General features: G+C 33.8%; 1 pseudogene; it reads left to right on the top strand.

Annotated features, from left to right (window-relative positions):
• Positions 1 to 963: 963 nt before the first annotated feature.
• LOC148872249 (glucan endo-1,3-beta-glucosidase, acidic pseudogene) lies at positions 964 to 13,687 on the top strand (annotated as a pseudogene).
• Positions 13,688 to 21,055: the final 7,368 nt, after the last annotated feature.

The raw sequence follows: 21,055 nt of genomic DNA, 5'->3' as shown, positions 1-21,055 counted from the left end.
CTCAGTCCTTAGATCAAACACTATCATTAAACCGTATACAACCTGAAATACCTATCCAACAAATCTGAACTTAAAATCACTCTATTTACCCTCTCATCAGACAATGATTCCATTTCAACCCCTTTGTCATCATAAAACAAAAACAACCGAGATCCCCTCGATCCAGGCATGTCTGGCGGGTTCAACTCGATCTTCCAGCATAGGTCGGGGTAACCTATACCGTTTTTGGCCGCAATGAACTGCACTGTCGGGTCTAAGTTAGGAATTTATAGGCACTCCATGTTGAACCCCTTTATGTATTCTCGTAGTGTCTCGTTAGATATCTAGATCACATTGAGTAGATAAGTGGCGGACTTGGAATGCCTTTTTTGGTGGCGAACTAGCTGATAAATATGTGGGCAAAATGGTCCTAATTATTAATGGAGCCAAGGAACAGCCTTGAGTACCAAAGCCAGGCTTCTTCTCTTAGGGTGGTTTGGAAGGCAATGCACATGCTTGCATCATTGGCCCCATGAAGCAACATAAGAGCTTGGAAGCTATTGACCTGTTCAATTGGTTCTGTCGTACCTTTGTATGTTTAGAAGGTGAGTGCTCTGAAATTTTTTGGCCTCGGTGCTTGGAGTATCTCAAGTGTTAATGGGGATTCTCGAATGAGGTGCGACTATTCAAATAGGGCATCTACCTTGCTTGTCGCTTTAGTGTCTGCTCTTTTTTGAGTTATGCTCCTTGCTAGAGCGAGTTGGCTCTTTTTTGCGGCATGGTGTGCACGTCTCCTGCGCCTTCTTTTGGACTCTTCAGACGAGTTGGCAGCCTCAGTTCTAATGGGAGACATAGTTCAGCTTTCCACTGGGAGCTGATTGTTGTTGGGGCCACATTGTTTCCGTAGGGCTGGTTGTTAACATGCCCAAGTGTCTTGTTGGAGACCTGGATCTGATTGTGGACCCGGGCTAGAGTCGGGATAAGATGGCCGATCAGATTCAGACCAGTGTTCTACTGAGATATAGACCTGTTGGAAGGGTACCTGTTGGTTCTGATGGGGTACCTGTTGCATAGGCATCTACTGGTGTTGCTACTGTTGTTGTTGCCCCTACTACAGAGGCGAATTTGCTTTCCTAGGACTTCAACGGGTCACTCATTCTCTACACACATCGTACCAAATCATAGAACCGACACGCGTCGACTACTATAGGAACCATTGTGGGCTCGACTGTAGGAGGAGGCGTGTTCATATTTTCCGATACGACAGCTAGGTGTAGGGGAATGTCTATTGGGCTGATGGTGATAGTAAGGATTTGGCCATTGTTATTGTTATTGGCGGGCAAGTTGCTCGAGGATTCCATTTCTTAGTTTTCAAAAGAGATAGGAGAGAACTTAGCTTTTGTGTTGGTTTCCCATAGGCGTTGTCAATTAATGTCACACGATGTGGAAGCTCCCTCATGTCTGTTGACTCAGACAGATACGAATATTTCCTGGTTAGGGCCAAGTTGTGCTAGGCCAAGCTGAAGGTTGGGTCGAGCTAAAGGTTGGGCCAAGCTGAAGTGTGCTACAAGAGAGGGAGAATTATAGTGTCTGGGTGTCTTTTACCTAGGGAGGGCACTTCGATATTTAAGTCAGAAAATGTTTTGGAATTCTTTTAGAGATTGAGAGAGCTAGAGAGTATTTTGTTGCACATACCTTTTCAGGTAGAAGTGTGTGCCTTATATAGGTAGCAATAGGCAGAGCACTCTTGTAACAGGCCTGAACTTCTTGTGGTACCATTTCTGCTTTGTTAGGCGCATTAATGTGTCGGTTGTGTGATTGGTGTGGGGGTTACGATCTACCCGAGGATCTAACGATCAAGATATCAGTGCTCCGGGGATCTCAACTTGGTAGCGTATTGCAGGGAGTGGTTAGCAAGCTCTTCCTCGCAGGTCAGCTTGGACTCCTATAGCTTAACACGCTCCTAGGACAGGTTGTAATCTTACAGGGTCTACTAGTTCGGCTTTGCTGAGGTGAAGGTCAGCCTAGACGAGATGCTCTGAGCTAACTTGTTGAGTTAATTCGCTTACTCAGCGCCGAGGTGTCTTCTAAAGGCCGCATGTCGCTATGTGATTGGGAGGACCAAATTATCCCTCATCAATGGGCATTGCTAATTTTATTGATAGTTTTTAAATTTATTTAACATTAAAAATAAGGGAAACTCCCAATTAGTACAATGTACTTTGGGTCTAGTGTCACTTTGGTCCCTAAACTTTAAAAGTAAGGTTCGATACATATCGTATCGGGAGCTTCCCGATACACCCCTACAAAGGGAGTAGACCTTAAATAGGCCCCTTTGAATAAGATTTAAATAACAAAACTAAAAAATCTACCTATACGCCTCTATCGATGTATCGGGCATATCAATACTTTGAACCTTATTTAAAATGGGACAATTCAATACCAAAACTTCCAAAATCATGAAAATTTAGTGCCTACCGTTAACCAACCATTAAGTGGCATTTGAAAAGACATAAATACCCTTTGAGTGTCATATAATTTTCTTTATCAACCATCCAAATTTTGATAAAAAATGATCAATTCCAAATCCTTGCCTCTTCTATTCAAGAAAATCTCAAATGAACAGTCCTAACTTTCTTGAATAGAAGAGGCAAGGATTTAGGACTATTCATTTTTTATCAATGTTTGGATGGTTGGTAAAGAAAATTATATAACACTCAAAGGACATTTTGTTCTTTTTAAATGCCACTTAACAACTAGTTAATGGTAAGCACTAAATTGACACATTTTACAAGTTTGGGTATTGAACTATCGCATTTTAAAGTTTGGGGACAAAGTGGCACTAGGCCCAAAGTACAAGGTACTAATTGGGTATTTTCCCTAAAAATAATGGAATATATAACTAGGAGACTTAGGATATGTTTTACAAGGAAGTTTTAGATGGGGGAGAGAGTTTAGGAGAAATTTTGAGAGAGGAGATTATTTTGGTAACTGAGAATGTGTGTGTGTGTGTGTGTGTGTGTGTGTGAGAGAGAGAGAGAGAGAGAGAGAGGTTTTAGGTAAACTTTTATGGGAAGGAAAGCCTCTCATTGGTTGTTTCAAAAATAACATAAAAGAAAAAATAAAAAATTCAAAAATAGAAAAAATTCTTAGACTTCCTTCTTTTATATATATATAGATAGATAGATAGATAGATAGATAGATAGATAGATAGATAGATAGATAAAGAGAGATGGATATGGAAACCCATCATGAAAATCCCCATTAACCAGTAACAAATGGCGCATCAAGGTATATCGAAAGGAAGAAACCAATGGATAAATGGGCCGGACCATTATCCTCTAAATTTGGCAAGCCAAGTAATTTGAAGAAGCAGGCTAGGAAGAAAGTGCTAGTTATTAGTTAAGCTAATCAAGGGAGAACATGTAGAAATCAATTAAGCAGATAAGTAGAGCAATAACAAGTCTTATCTAGCAGTATAAACCCATCTTCTTTTTAGTTAGTGAAAACAAGAGTAGTTTAATTAAGAGTAATAAAATCCTTCACTAGCGTTCCTCCTATAATATTCACATTGTTGGTTCAGGACTTTAGGAGGTTTGTAGTTTGGTTGATATAAGGGTGTTAATGTTTCAAATTTGTTTAATAAACCAAATCAAATGGTATTTCGGTTTCATAAGTATCCTCTAACTACACATGGGACATCCTCTGTAGACCCTAGCACAGATGGTCGAACTCATCGTTTCTTGAACAGTCTACTTCTTTTCTCAGAATCGACCATGCACTGTTCCTTAATACTTCGAAATTTGAATATCACTAGCACTATCAAGAAGAGGGGGGTTGAAGTCCTAACAACTCCCAAATGATGTTATTGCATGCAACTTTTGATTACATTGGTTTTGTGTAATTATTGTCGACGTAAAATTATACTCCGATTCTGTTTTATGTATGTTTGATGGTGTGTAGTTTTACGTTGATAATTGATATAAAATCTCATTAGCTTTAAAGTTTTAAATTGATAATCAATGTAAAAACTACATCGATTTTATCGAGGTAAAACTTTACACTCTTTCATCCATTACTATTTTTAAAAAAATAATGATCACTTTCTGGTTCAGTATAAAACGTTATCAATGTATTTATATTCTTTCCAAACTAGACTCATTTGGGACAAATACAAATATGTAGACTGCAAAGCCTTATATTTTGTATGTAATTATACTATACATATTCGTATTTGTACTCCTAAACTGTGCCTTATCTTGCTGTCTTTTAATCAACTTGATACACCCAATAATCAACATGTGCAACAACTTCATACGGAGGTTGTTGGCTGATTAATTATTCCACGAATAAAAGCTAAAGATCTCAACTAGATAATGATCCTCTCTGGCCCGCAAATTTTCAGGCCTGGGCAGCATATTTTTGGCACGGACATGCAGCAAGCCTGCACGTAGTGTGGGTTGGGTCCAGGCCAAGCAAGCCGACACCCACCAAGTATAAATGTATAATATTTTATCAAATTTATATGACATTTTCAATTGAGTGACTAATCTTGTACAGGGATGTTAATTGGCTAAGTAAAATGGTAAATTCGATTTAACTCACCTCACCTCTACATGATTAGATTGGGGTCAGGCTTATTAGGGTGTCTAGTCAGGTTAGAGTTTTGATTATTTAACACAGACTAAGTGCATGTTTGGATCACCCAGCGCATTGGGTTATAATACCCCTACACATGTAACGGGTTATCTTGTAGTTTGGTCTAACTTCTAACCCCTAACCTTATATTTTATGATTTATTTCTATGCTTATTAATTGATTGTAGGTCGTCTTACGATAGAGTTTTGATTATTTAATCTAAATCAGGTTCATGGTTGGCTAACCCCTGCCCGTTCTGTCATAATACCCGTATACATATAAAGGGTATTACTTTAATTACTATTATAATTACTGTTATTATTATTATTATTATTATTATTATTATTATTATTATTATTATTATTATTATTATTATTATTATTATTATTTCAATTGATATTTAATTATTAGAAACCATTCAAAACAATTATTTTGAATAATAAGAATAACAGATTATTGCTATTACTGTTAATTGATCATAATAATAATAATGACATGGCCATCTTTGTTTTAATATACACTACTAAATTACTATGATTATTATTATTATTAAAAATAATAATCACTATTATTATTTCATAATTACGAGAAAATTATCATTGTTAATTATACTGAAATTTTTCACATTTTCGTAATAATTATTGAAAATTTTAAAAGTTTTTAAAATTTCAAAATAATTACATTGATAATTATATAATTATTATTGATTAAAATAATATTAATTAATGTTGTTATTATTGAAAGCAATAATTAATGTTATTAAAGAAAATTAATGGAAATAATTATGTTGATAATTTTTGAAAGTAAATTATCAATTTTTTGTAATAATTCTGATATTATTATTGTTATTTCGTCCTATGTTTCTTAAGCAAAATCAACGGCAACCATATAATTAGATCTATCAAATCATGTGCTTGTGTTTGCCATTTATTTATTTATTTCTATGAAAGCCTTTACTTGATCCGAACACATAATTAGGGTTTTAAAAGGCTAAAGGCATAGTTTATGTGTAATGACCCAAAAAGGTGAAACCTAACCTTCAAGGCATTGCAACGCCTAAGCCTCAAAGCTTAAGAATAAAATTAATTAAAGATTATAAATTGATAAAATAACATATAATATACCAAAAATTAGAATGATAAGCCTCTATGGCATTGCAATGCTTGATTTACAAAGTTTATTTGCAAAGAAACAAGTCTATGTTGACTAACCAAAACTAAGGTTATATTGTTCCACATTTTCATTATACCCACTCTCCCAACCTCTTGCAATATCCATATCCACCTGCAATAGGGCTGTTTATGGGTCAAGTTGGGTCTGTTTAATAGATTTTTTTTCCGTTGATCCGACCTAGTTGCTCATTCTTGGTCTCTTACATTCCTACTCTCGAGAGATCTTGTCTGAGCTCTTAAGGACTAAGCCCTGAGTCCTCGTCTCAAGTCTAATCGTCCGACCCCTGTTTAAGCACCTAACTGACTTGCCCATCGGAACCTGCTCAATCCCCTGAGATAACACTCGAGGCCTCTAATGTGTGTTCTTCTCCTACTCGTAATTTAAACTCATCAATCTCTAACATCAATGAATTTACGTTATTACCCTCGACCCCATCCTTGACAACAACAATATCCATTCAGAGAAACATGACTGGCTTTCTCTACTGTTGTATCAATATTATTTCTTCCCCTAACCATTTCTAGATACAACATTCCAAAACTATAAACATCTGATTTATAGGACACATGTCCGAAGTTTCTAGAGAACACTTCAGGTGCAATATATCCCATGGTCCCTCTGGCAGTAGTCATGGATACAATACTTATATCCTTGGAGCACAACTTTGCCAGACCGAAACCAGAGATCTTCGTATTGAAGTTATGGGGCTTCATATCAAAGTCCAGGCCAGATACGTTGATCACAACCCTGATGGAGATATTCTATTCCTTTGGCTATACCAATTGCAATATTCTGAAGTTTTTCCCAAACAAGGGAGGGCTTATTAGCAATTTAACATCCTTTGAAAAGATAAATTTTTCTAAGGACTCATTAGGGAGGAACTCATAAACAAGAGCTCGTTTGAACCCATCTGCACAGAAATCAACTAGGCCTTCATCAATGAATTCGTTTCCATTTCCCTGGGTGTAGTTAAGGACCTTAACAGCAACAAAAATAATAAGTTATAACTAATTATATTATAAAATAATGATTTTTCCATATTATTCATTTCTATTTTATTTATTTTAATATATTAATTATTAAATATTATAATATTTTATAAATATAACTTAAATATTTAAAATATTTAAATAAACTAAATATATAAAATTAGGTTGTAGTCAACACATGTATTGGTAATTAGACTGAACCAAAATGAGCACAACACATTTATTCATTATCAATGTGACAGTCGTAATTGAACCGAAAACCATCCAATCAACTAATGGTGTTTTACACCTAATCTAGAATCCCACTAACCTGAATGGTCAAACCATTGATCCGTTATCGAAACAAGAGTTTTGGCTGTCTTTTTTAATATTCTATCTTTAAAAATTGTAATAAGTTATTCGTTCAAACCAGACGGTCGAACCATTAACACAAAGATTAGTGGGCGCTTTTGATTCTGGTTTGATTTTTTAAAACATTCGTTTGATTAGAGGAGTGATTGTCCTTAGGCATATATGGTAGGCTTGTAATGAGCACCTCTTTCTAGAAAGATGTTTGACCTGGTAACATGATTAGATTCTATTCACTCAAGTCTGGAAGTGGAAAACTCTCCTACAGCCTCGTTCTTAATGCAGTTGAATAGATGTTGTCCTCCTTGAGATCATGTAAACATAAATGTTGGTGTTGTGACTGAATCAATAGGGGTGCAAATGGATCGGATTATGATCCGACTTAATCCAAAATCTGATCCTATTTTTGTTGGAATTGGATATCCTCTTTTTGAACTTTTGAATCAGATCGGGTAATAGGACCTAATTTAAAAATTGGATTGAATTCGGATCATGCTCTATCTGATTAGAAAGGATCTAATCCTATATATATGTGTGTTATTTATTTATTTATAAATATGTTTATATTGCATTTTTAAAATTTTTTTAAAATTTTTTATATTATTTATTTTTTTATAAAAACTTATATATAATGGAAACAGTTACAAAATATTTATATTTTTTGTTTTTGTTTATATAAATTTTTAAATCTTGTTTTCTTTTTAATATATTTTTTTTTAAATTAAATCAGATTATATCAGATTCAGATATTCGACATTCGAATTCATGTTCAAATCAATGTTTGTAATATTTGGTCAAATTAAATCTATGGTTGATAGTATCAGATCAAATTAGAATGTACCCCAATCTGTTTACATCCCTGGGGAATATCACAAGCTGTTGTTGCTTTGATTGTACTAAGCATCACAATACTTTCATCTTGGCATGTGTTGTATCCATTCCTAGGGGTGTTAACGGTATTCAAAAATCTGATTTTGAATTCGATATTCGACACAATCGAATTGAATTCAGATATTTTGAATATCTAATTGGTCGAATTCGGATGTCCTTTTCTTACCGACTAGTTAATCGGATTCGAATTCGAATATGACTTGATTCGATTCAATAAATATCTGAATTCGACCAATTATTTAATTCTTATATATAATATATAAAATATTTTATATAATTTATATATAATAATCAAGTTATATAAATAATTTATATATTTATATACTTTATATTAATAAAATATTTATTTTATATATTTATTAATTATCTAAAATAATTAAATACATGAATTCGAATCGACTCGAATATTCGAATATTTGATCGGATTTGAATTTGGATATTAATTTTCAAAATCCATCGAATACCAAATCGAATTCGGATACAGATTTTCTAATCGGATTCAAATTCGGGTATTGCCTGATCCGATTCAAATTCGATCCATTTACACCCCCTACCCATTCCCTTTCGTTCCCCCACTCTAGTGGAAGCTATAGGTTTGAATAATGGTTTAGTACCACTCGAGATCTATTATCCATAAATTGTTCCCAATATCTTATAAATGATAAGGGAGAGATTCCCAATGCGCAATTGTCATGTCTTGGTAGAGTTGTGGGAACATCTCGTCGATGGCAGATCGGAGATCGTTTAGTTCTACCTCTCCAAATACTAGGTGATGCTTAAGGCTACAATTAATCTTCTATTGATGGCAAAGCTAGCTATTCGCCTTTCGCCAGCGTGGTGTCTCCGAAAGTCCCAACCAGATCTTAATGTGGATGAGAGGTCAAACTCTGCAACTTCAATCGGTACTGAAATCATCCCAACCAATTCTTCGGATTTGATCCCATTGAAATGAAATCGGGAAACAACTTCCAACCATCCCATGCAGTAGAGTCCCCAAAAATATTGCATTTCTGACTATGTTCATAAAAATTCCTGCTTGTTTGCTCATGTTGAAATTGTCCTTAGAGCTTTCCTTTGTTTCCTGCATGGTAGAGTATGTTGTTCATTCATGAAATTGAGTTGTTAAGTTTCTGTCTCAGTCACATTAATTTAACTAAGGTAGCCAAGTAATTAAACACAATGATATTAATACCTGTTTGGAATTAAAACAAATCACGGGAAGGGATCAAAGACTGATTTTATTATATGGTTGAGCAATTTCTGATTCTCATTCTCTACCAGAGATATAAACCTTTCTTTAGTACAATATGGATGGCGCCCCAATTTGAAATCGATGACGCTTACGAGCAAGATTTCGAGAAACAAGTGATTAACCACCAGTGCTCACTGCGCTATTGCCTGTTTTAGAATGGAAGAGGGTTTCTGGAAGGTCCCTCATGTCACTGTCGAGCAAGTGAGAAGGGTTGTCTTTTGGATTAAAATGGTAATTTTGCAAAAAATTATCCAATTTACTAACGACTGCAGATCTCTGCCAGAGGTTTCTCCATATATTTCCAAAGCCAGGGTGAGTTTAAGACAAATGAGAAAAAATGAAGGTGAGTTTTAGATAATAATCCTATAATTTGTTAACAATTTGATTTCTTAATCCACCAACCAAGTTATTCGGCTTTTAGATAATAATCCTATAATTTGCTAACTAGAAAGAATCCGTGTTTTATTAAGCAAAAATTTAGGACGAATGAGTCATATAACATTCTTAATTAACTGAATTCAAAATTATGTATTGTCTTATAAATTTGTATTGATTTTTATTATTATTTATTAAACTTTGTTATTTTTAGAAAATTTTATATTAATTCTTAGTATTTTTTATTATTTTTTAAATACAAATTTAAATAAAATTTAATTTTTATTAATCATTATTTGAAATACATGGGCTTTGACAAGCAAAACAAAGGCCATTCTTAGTTTTTTTATTATTTTTTAAAATTGTATTATTTTCAGATGGTTTTAAATTAAAATGTTATTTTTAAAATCGATGAGTTTTTTTGTTATTTTCTAATTAATCTAATTGGATTTTTAAATTGAATTTTTAATTCATTGGTTAAAAGTTATTCCATTTATTAATTATTGAATAGTTTTATTGTTTACTTTGTTATTTTTAATTACTTAACTAATGTTGTGAAGTACAATTTACTAAGTTGTCATGGTTAATTACATTTAACTAAGTGCTTAAATTAACTAATGAAAGTTTCAAAGTTTCAAAGTTGGGTACATCACATAATTTCCATTTTTATATGACTAGTTGCATTAGATTTTATAATTTTTTTGTCTCAGAATCTTTTAAGACCCATTGTAACAAATGAATTTATTAATTATTGAATAGTTTTATTGTTTACTTTGTTATTTTCAATTACTTAACTAATGTTGTGAAATACAATTTACTAAGTTGTCATGGTTAATTACATTTAACTAAGTGCTTAAATTAACTAATGAAAGTTTCAAAGTTGGGTACATCAGATTTTTGTCTCAGAATCTTTTAAGACCCATTGTAACAAATGAATTTATTAATTATTGAATAGTTTTATTGTTTACTTTGTTATTTTCAATTACTTAACTAATGTTGTGAAGTACAATTTACTAAGTTGTCATGGTTAATTACATTTAACTAAGTGCTTAAATTAACTAATGAAAGTTTCAAAGTTGGGTACATCAGATTTTTGTCTCATCACATAATTTCCATTTTTATATGACTAGTTGCATTAGATTTTATTATCTTTTGTCTCAGAATCTTTTAAGACCCATTGTAACAAATGAATTAATTAATTCCAAATTGTGTATTGAAGAGGAAACAAGCTCATTTGGTCTCTCCTTATAAAGGGACATCAATTCTTTTAGGACAAATTGTAACAAACGATTTTTGGGTTTTCTTTACTAGTTTCTCTTAATGGCTACGTGCTATGCAGCAAGGTTTAACATTCCTTCTTTGCCTACTGCACTGCTGTTTCTTGGGTTTCTAATGGTTGTTTCTACTTTATACATAACAGGTCTCTCTCTCTCTCACTCTCACGCATGAAATGATAAAAGAAAGATCATTTCATCACGTGCTATTATAGTTTTCGTAGAATTTGAGTCAAGCTAGATAGCCTTGTACATTGATTTCATTCTTTTCATTCTACTGAAGTGTACATTGGAACTCATAGGTATGTAATGCTCCATGTTCTCAATGTCAAATACGCTCCAATTACATACTCCCAATGATGAAGAATTCAGATCTCCTAAACATAAGAATCCTACCCACATCTACCTACGTGACATTACAGCTGTACATTGGGAACATCTCCCCATGAATTGTGGTAACATGCAAACACGTGCGAGAAATATTCTCAATGTACAGCTGTAGTAAAGCATGGATAGGTGTGGATAGGGTTCTTGTGGGTAGATGTTAATCTTCTCATTGTATATGTGCTGATTAACCTGGAAAGCTGTAAATTAGAAAGCCAAAAATAAGCTTATATATGAGCTGAAAATTTGACTTTTTGGAGAAACTATCTGAAGTAGTTTCTCTGAAGTGACTTGGTCAATGCAACTCAATCATTGCAAAAGGCCTCCCAAACGAGATCACATCTCCGCCCCACCAGGAGCTGCCCCACAACGCCCCACAGCACATCCCCGCCATGTATTGGGAACATCTCCCAATGATAGTACCAGTTCCGATGATGTCATCGGGAGATGTTCTCAATACACTGGAGGGATGTGCTGTGGGGTATTGTGGGGCGGCTCCTTGTGGGGTGGAGATGTGAACTCCTCCCAAACAGTCCCTTGATTCACTATGTTAGATTTAGTTGATTTGTTGGGTTGGGCTTATTCCCACTTCGTATTTTTTTATAGTTTTTGGTTCATTGGGCTACACAAGAGGGTAAACTATCCCACTCGTTGCTCGAAAACCAATTGAGCCACATATCAATTTCTATTAATTCAGTTGGAGTGTATCATTTGGTATTGCTTCAGTTGGAGTGTTTACACTGAATGAAAATGCAAGCAATGGAATAAATATATGGGCTCAGTTTTGGAAGAGTGCAAATACAAATGTGTTCAATGCAAAATCCTTATATACAGTACTTGTAAACCTTGCATCTGTTTGGCATCATTGTCGTTGCTCCAAGAAATGGCGTCACATCAGCGCCACATCCGAAAAAATGGTGCTCTAGGAAACGGGCACTTGTTTAGAACCATTTTTTCATAAAAAATGGTGTTTCAAGCCATGCCATGAAAATTAAGAAGACACTTGGAGCAACGCCGGATTTGACGTTTCTTGGAGCTGCAGCTTATTGCTGCCAACAGGGACATGATGCGACACTGAATAATAGGCACCAGTGCTGAAAACAGGTTCCAAAAGAAAACATTGTTATTGCTCCAGAAAATGTCCTACGTGGCAGCAATGTTTCCACACATCAGCAGCACCTTACCTCGTTTTTGCACTCTTTGCAAACTGAGCCATATGGAAAAATCTATACTGCCGGCCGGAAAAACATGATACCAGCTGAAGGAAAAATCTTTCATCAGTGGCTGCAATGGTAGGAATGGCTACAATATATGAGCATTCTTAAGTCTGTACGGGTCATGTCTTAAGATGGTATTGGCCATAAAGCATTCAATTTGTACTTAATTAGCTTTGCTTTTATAATCAACAATCTTACGTACCTGATCTGAACTATAATGCAGCTGCACAAGCAAATGGCGTTTGCTACGGAGTTTTAGGCAACGACTTACCACCCGCAAATGAAGTTGTGGATCTCTATACAAGAAAAAACATAGAAAGGATGAGACTTTATTTTCCAAGGGATGATATCCTACAAGCTCTTAAGGGCTCCACCATTGAACTCATGCTAGGCATCCCAAGTAAGGAACTTGAAAACATCGCATCAAACGACCCTACACCATCCTTTTCCTGGGTCTATAAATATGTGAATGCCAGCAGAAATGATATCAGATTCAGGTATATTGCAGTTGGCAATGAAGTGACCATGGCCGAGTGGGAGTATGTCCTGCCTGCAATGAAGAACATTTACAGGGCGCTTGAAACCGCTGTTTTACAAGACCAAATCAAGGTGTCAACTGCAGTTTTCTCCGGGCACATTTCTGCAACCTACCCACCTCGGAATTCCGTGTTCAATTCTCAAATTCGGCCATTCATGCGGGAAATCGTTGCCTTCTTGCTCGAGAAACAAGCACCACTGCTTGCTAATGTGTATCCCTTCTTCGCTTATCTGAGCAATCAAGCTCAGATACCGTCTGAATACGTCTTCTTTACATCCCCAACAGTGAATGAAATCGGATACCAGAACCTTTTCGATGCCATGCTTGATGGTTTCTATTATGCTCTTGAGAAGGAGGGAGGGTCCTCTTTGGAGATTGTTGTATCTGAAACTGGTTGGCCAAACGCAGGTGACTCCATATCAACCACAGAAAATGCACAGAAGTACTACTCCAACCTGATTCAACATGTGAACTCAGGAAAGGGTACTCCCAAAAGGCCTGGAAAGACTATTGAAACTTACTCGTTTGCAATGTTTGATGAGAACCAGAAGGGTAAAGATGAGAGGGAGAAACATTTTGGGCTTTTCTTTCCAAACAAACTGCCCAAGTATCACATCAAACTTTCCTAAGAGGTCGGTCCTGCTGTACATGTTACGCATTTTTCATCTTGTTGAATAAGTTTATTTCCTCATGCATGCTTGTATCCTTCCACGAGGACAATAAAAACTCTGATGAAATAATATTATTCCCTAAACAATCACATGTCTGTGGACTGTGGTTAATTAGGGTTATTATCTGAAATTGTATTCAATTTTTCTGATTTTATGCAATGAAATAAGGGATAGAAATAAGTCAGAGGTATTTTTATTGTGGCATAAAAATTAGTTAATAGAGTAGACAGGTTGGTTAAGGTTAGTTTTGACATTAAAAAATAAAAATGGCACATGTGCACCAATTCTATTATGCTAAATAACGTTGACTTAACAGAATGTATATATATTATAAATAAGGAAAAATTTATGCTGACAGAAAGACACCACATCAGAAGGTCTTTGATCAATCAAAGTATCAAACCCCCTGTAAATTTTGATAAATATCACCTGATTAGTTACCATGTATATCATACTGGTTGATTGGTAAGTCAGGTTGAGTCATGGGTCAACCTGCTAACCCGATTGTCAGGTCTAACAGTGACTATTTATGTGTTGTTATAAGTTTTGACTCTTTAGTCTTTGGTATTTAGTCTTTATTTTTTATTATTAATTTTTTTATTTTTTTTTGAATTTTCAAGTTTTTTCTTTTAAATTTGAAATTTTAAGATTAATTTCTTTAATTTTAGCATTTTTCATGTATTTGTGTTCTTTAGTTTTTGAAATTTTAGATATTTATAGTGTTGACCCAAATTAGCCCATGGGTCAACCTTAACTTGAACATTTAAACATTTGTTGACCCAAGCCGACCTGAAATTGACCGGAAAGTATCTTGACCTGATTAGAAGCCAATTGCCAGCTCTACTTTGAGGTATCAAATCGAAAGTTAGGTTAACTTAAAGAATGATAGAAAAGTGAACTTGAGTTTTAGATAATAATCTTTAACTAACTTTAATTAGATGATAATCATGCTATTCTGTACCATCGATACAAATGGTTCCATATATTGGTCTGTTGAAAGGCACTAAAAAGGAGTGATTAGACTTAATTTGGGAAGAGTGTAAATGCAAATATGTTCTGTGCAAAATCTTGCATACGGTATTTCTAAACCTTGTATTTGCACTCTTCCCAAGCTGAGCCTTAATTTTAATTTCTATTTGTACATGTTCAACTTTATAGTTGATCCTTAACATCTGGCACAACATAGGCTTCAAATCAAACATGATCCATAAACAAAGGAAACTATAACTTAGTTACACATCCAATGGTCTCGATTAACACAACGTTCACACCTTAACTCCCTAAAATCAAATCTGACACATCAATTTCCTTAAGGATATTAACATACGATCAAACCCCAAAATCCTACCATGAATCTACAACAATAAATCATAAAAATGCTAAGACTTCATTTCTAATGGCCTTGGATGAATAGAATTAGACAACCAAGATCAATAAATTCTTTCTCAGATTTTAACCATTCACTTGACTCCTCAACACAGTCCATGCCCACACATAAAATTTTAACTCAAAATTCTCTTGTTTAATCATCCAATCAACAATGACTCAAATTTGACATTTATGATTAAATCACACAAGAAGTTATAGCCCAAACAACCAAGCACCTCTCATTATCTTTCGTTAAGTCCAAAATCCTCAAAATAACCTACTTGTCCTTAAATTTTTGAATTTCCATCCAAAACAAGTAAGATTTCATTTTTATCTTTCACATTAATTAGTGAGCCATAAGCCAAAATCTTGATCTGAACCAATCTTTTAATCCATGCCTCTAATCAAAAATATGATTTTTCCATCAAATTTAGGGCATTTAAAAATGTCTATCCACCAAATTCAATCTCAAAATTCACTACATGAAAATGGATCTATATATATACATATATACATACATATATATATATATATATTCAGACCTAGAATAGGTTATTTTATTAAATATATATAATATTTTTTTTATTTTCTTATAATTTTATCATATTTTAACTTTGAAATCGTAAATTTGATAAATAATAATTAAGACAATATAAATTAAAAATGTTTAATTTCTAAAATTATAAATGATTTAGTACTTTTCTATAATTTTTTTTAAGATTATGTTATCAAAATTTAAAATTTATGTTATTATTAATTGGGACGATTCTGAGTCTATGATTTTGTTCTGATGAATAATTGATTCAGGACTGATTCTACATGGCCCAACCCATTGATAGACTTACATTGAGAGATAGGTGTAAAGGGAGTTCAGATCTGCTGACCACAACACATTACTGGCCACACTCATCCAGCCGCACGTCTATAATATCGGTGACAACAACACAACCAATGTACGTTCCATATGTATGGCTGGATGAGCATGGCCAGCAATGTGTTGTGGTCAGTAGATTCGGACTCATGTAAAGGGTGTTTCATCTCTATGTAAGGGGCGTAAGGTCTTGGATGTTGGCCTACAAAGAGGTTGGTGAGTAGTCTAATTTTTTTTGTTTTAACCAATAAACCACTTCCGCTTTCATGTAACTCAAAGGCATGGAGATAAAGTCCCTCTTTTATATTACTAGTAATTAAGCACATACGTTGCATGTGAGAAATTTTTCTTCATATTAATTACTTGAATTTTAGATATATCATAGTTAAGATAGAAATTGAAAATTAAAAAAAGTAACAATACGATTAAAACTAAACTTAAATATTTATTATTCAATTATGACATCTTGCGGTTTTTTTTTCGAAAAGTTGGATCATTGACCCACCATCTAGATAAAAAATAGCATTGCTTTTGGATTTGTTTTAAATTAGGGAAAATTATAGTCGGAGCTGGCTATACATTTAAAATTTGGATACAAGTTGGTCCATAAACCAACAAAACTCTAACAAATGGCTCTACATTTCAAGTTACAAAATCCCTTGCCATGTCATCGGAGGGTTATGTGGCTATTGCCAACATGAGACTCTTAATCCATATTAGACACAATAAAAAGCTTATACTGAAATTGCCCCTTAATGTTGGGTGATTGAAAAATAAAAAAGGGTTTTTAATTTTTCTCTCTCTCTCTCTCTCTCTCAATCTCAATCTCCCTCACACTCTTTCACTCACACTCATCTTTATTTGCTCAACGACTATGTGATTAAAAAATAAATAAATATGGTTTGGTTTCTGTATTTACATTCTCTATATCAATTTCTCTCATCCACTCTCTCTACCTGTCGTTCTCCCTCAATCTTTCTCATTCTCTTTCTCAGTCAATCTCTCCTTCTCCCTTAATTTCTATCGTTCTCCCTTAATTTCTCTCCCTTTCCCTCTCTCAATTTTTTATTTTCTTATTTTCTTACACACTTATATGGTATTAATCAGATCGTATAAAAGAACATGAGATCAACTTGGTATGGTTCAAAAATTATTATACCAAATTGATAAAGTTTACAAGAAACTCTTGACTATGAAATTTACACCAATTAGAGAACGATAGAGATTGAGTGAGAAGAAGATTTTGATTGAGAGGGAGAAGAATGGTAAAGATTGAGGGAGAACAATAGAGAGAGAGGGATTTTGATTTGGCTACAGATCGAAGCAGAGAGAGGGGGGGAGACAGAGGGAGAGGGAGATCGAGAGATGACTGTGAGAGTGAGAAAGAAGGGAGGGAGATCAAGAGACAAAGGGAGTAGGAGAGAAACCGAAAACATATTTTTGATATAGGTTTTTTATTGTGTCCAACATGGAATAAGAGTCCCATGTTGGCAACCGCCACATAAGCCTTTGATAACATGGTGGGGTTTTTATAATTTGAAATGTAGAGCTGATTTTCGGAGTTTGATTGGTTTCTGGACCAACCTGCAACCTAATTTTAAATGTAGAACCGACTTTGACTATAATTTTTCCTTTAAATTATATATTTCATTTACATTATATAAAATATTTTATACTTATCACACTTAATTTTTGTTTGTCTATAGTATCATTTTAATCAAACCACTAACCCACCATCTAAAAATAAAAATTGTTTGATTTTTAAGTTGACATTAAATTTTGTATTACATTTACATCATTGATAAAATTATTTCTTATGTATAAAACTTATTTTTGTTCAATACAACGAATGTACAATATTAGAGGTGTACTCAATATTTTATTTTTTATAAATATATAACATTAGATATGTGCCCAAATTTTTCTCTTATCTTTTTTTATTTTTGTGATTCTTTATATTTTCTATTATTAAAATTTTATTATTTGACTATGACATTATTTAATTTCTAGGTAGATTTTGAAATTGACTTTCCATTTTCATCATTAATATAAATACTTCTTACATTTCATAGTTATTTATTTTAAATTTTTATTATTTAATTATGGCATTATTTATTAATCCATTTGACCCTAAATGGTCAAATTGCTTGCCCACCACCGGAAGGGAAGAAAATGGTTTTGTTTTCAAATTACTTTTCAAAATATTTATTTTTATACTATTAAAATTAATATTGTGGATTTAATTATAAGAATTTAATGATGAGAAAAATATATTTTAAATATAGGATTTAATGAGAAAGAATAGGAAAATATTTTTATTTTCATTTGGTTTTAAATTTTACATTCCATTTTCATTATTAATGCAAACATTTCTTATTTGATACTTATTATTGTTTAATGTGTATGTTAAAAATGTTCCCAAATTTTTAATTTTTAATTTTTTTAATTTTATTTATTTTTTAATTTTATTATTTAATCATGGCAGCATGGATTAACCCATTTGACCCTAAATGATTTAATTTCTTACCACCACTTAGATGAAAACACTAATTTTGCTAGGTAGATTTTAAAGGTATAAGCTTTTATGTTATTGGAATTATCAATTTACTAAGAATGGATTTAATTAATATAACTTAATGATGAGAAGAAATAAAAATGACTTAAATATATGATTCAATGAACATGAAGGCAAGTTAATAATTTAAATGTTGGATTTAATAAGAGAGGACTGAATGCATTGAATATCTTTAAATTACCTCTTTTCAACTCATTTAATATCAAGAACCAATTACCCTATCATTAAATTTAAATATAAAGGAGTAAATATTGTCCTTAAAAAATTCCAGAAATATTCTTGAGGCCATTCGTACTTTTTAAAGTAGTATAGATTTTTTATAACTTGAATTCTACCACAATTCGGTTCATTGGTTTGAGAGGAACTACAATCAATCCCGCAAGCTTTTTGTCATGGAAAAATGGTATCTGGCGGAAGTGCAAAAACAGAGAAAGAGCACATCAATCTGGTTCTATTACAAAATCTAGAATTAAATTACCACCGCAATATCCAGCCGATTTGTAGGCTGAAGTCCACCTCTGCGTTTTAAAACCTCTTAGAATCCATGAATTTAATTTTCTCAACCAGAAGATACCACTACAATAATATCCAATTAATCCATTAATTGTTGGTTTGAATTCAATTGTTTGAGAGAAGGTATGAGAGAGAACACCAATTCAATTGTCAGGCAAGGTTAAAGAATGTCATTGAGGCACGCTCAGGGAACAAGGTCATGGAACAAAAATACGAGCCATGCATATGGGAGAAGTTATAGGGTTGCAATTAGAAATGAGGTATGGAAAATAGTAAAGAAGACAAATGAAACTTATCGGTAATTGTTTTCCAAACCGAGAACTTGTGAATCTGTAGCGTTGTAAAATTGTGAAACTGAGAACTTGCAGAGAGGAGGGCTGAGTCGTGCCACTTGGTCACTCTCCTTAAAACCACATTTACCCCTTACCATGCAACCGGGTGATTGCAAGTCAGTCACCAAGATAAAACAGCCAACAGGCCACTGGTAGGCATGCACTCGCTTAATAGACCTCTACGAACCACAAAGAATGATGCTCAAATGGATGCTTAGAGAAGAAAGACTGATAGAGAACACTATGCACTAGTGTATGTTTCTAGGTCCACCAACACTCCTTTTATAGAGTGTTCTCAGTCACCCAAATGGATACAGAAGTGTCCTTTCAGACAGAGGCATCTCCGAAACAATGCACCTATTCGAAAAGATACAAATAGACAAGAAAATATTTTAAAAAATAAATTTGAAGTTTAAAAGTCAAAAAGTTCAATCCGTATACACGATGCCACCCGACCCAACCTGGCTTGGTTTGACGCTTGCGTGTGAAAAGCATCCCCAATCCCCTCACATGCATGGGAATATCTATAGTGCTTTCCTCCTATGGGCCCCTACCCATAAAGAGAACAAATCTATAGATATACTCAAAATCAACTCCTTTCACAAGAAATGTGGGACAAGGAGTCTTCCCATGCATTCAAAGGTGGGAAGAAGAAAAAACAAAATTAAAGGAGCACAAGAGAGGGATAAGAGATTCTTGAAATTTTGAATCTCCCTCCAACGAGAGGAAATCACATTCGCAAGACCATGATGATCCTACCATAGGAGGCTAGGATGCCATGATGCATCACAAGATTATTATTGCAATGTAGGTTGTACTAACAAGATGCACTGGAAGGTCATAACATGTATTATCAAATGGTCTTTCTACATTGAGAATTTTGAGGGCGGTGTTTGTATTTGAAAGAAATAATTGTGCTAAAGACTCAATGTACTTGAATTAAATTAATAGTATGTCATTTAAATTAACAATTGTGCTAAAAACTCAAGTTAATGCCTCATTGCACTGCTACTACGTACTCGTATGATGGAAGGCTTTCAGGCTACAGCCCCACCATTCAGACATATGGCTTTTTCAAATTTAGGTACATGACGTTTTATGAAAAGTTGTTAAAACCCAGAGCCCACTACCACCATTTAGACAAGTGGCCTTCTCATTTTCTAGAAAGCTAGACACGTGGCAATTTCTGAGAAATTTCTACTAAAACCCACAACCCACTACCTTGCTATAGCTCCCTACCATTCAGATACATGGCCTTCACATTTTTTTGGAAATATAGACACGTGTCATTTTCTGAGAAGTTGCTGCTAAAGCCCACAACCAACTACCACCATTTTCAATCCATTCCTAAAAAAATGCAGAAAATGCAAAACTAGTTATCCACAACCACTTCTGCCTACATTCTAGCAATCTCACTTAATCATTCACCTTCTAAGTATCATAACAAAAGAAAATTATCCATATTCTAATAATTATTGAAAAACTATTTTTTAAAATAAATATTTTTTGAAATATTAATAATTATTTAAAATATTAATAAAATATAAATTAATAGTATTGATTCCATAATATAGTACGGGGTCATTCACTAGTTTAAATTAACAGTAGGTCACTTATAACAAGTGGTGTGATGTCTAACTCATGTATTTGCATTACTTTCCCTAATT

Source organism: Nelumbo lutea, chromosome 2 (assembly GCF_056320005.1).
Source record: "Nelumbo lutea isolate HS-2025 chromosome 2, American lotus-T2T, whole genome shotgun sequence".
Classification (NCBI taxonomy): domain Eukaryota; kingdom Viridiplantae; phylum Streptophyta; class Magnoliopsida; order Proteales; family Nelumbonaceae; genus Nelumbo; species Nelumbo lutea.
This window is presented reverse-complemented; position numbering and strand designations above follow the sequence as displayed.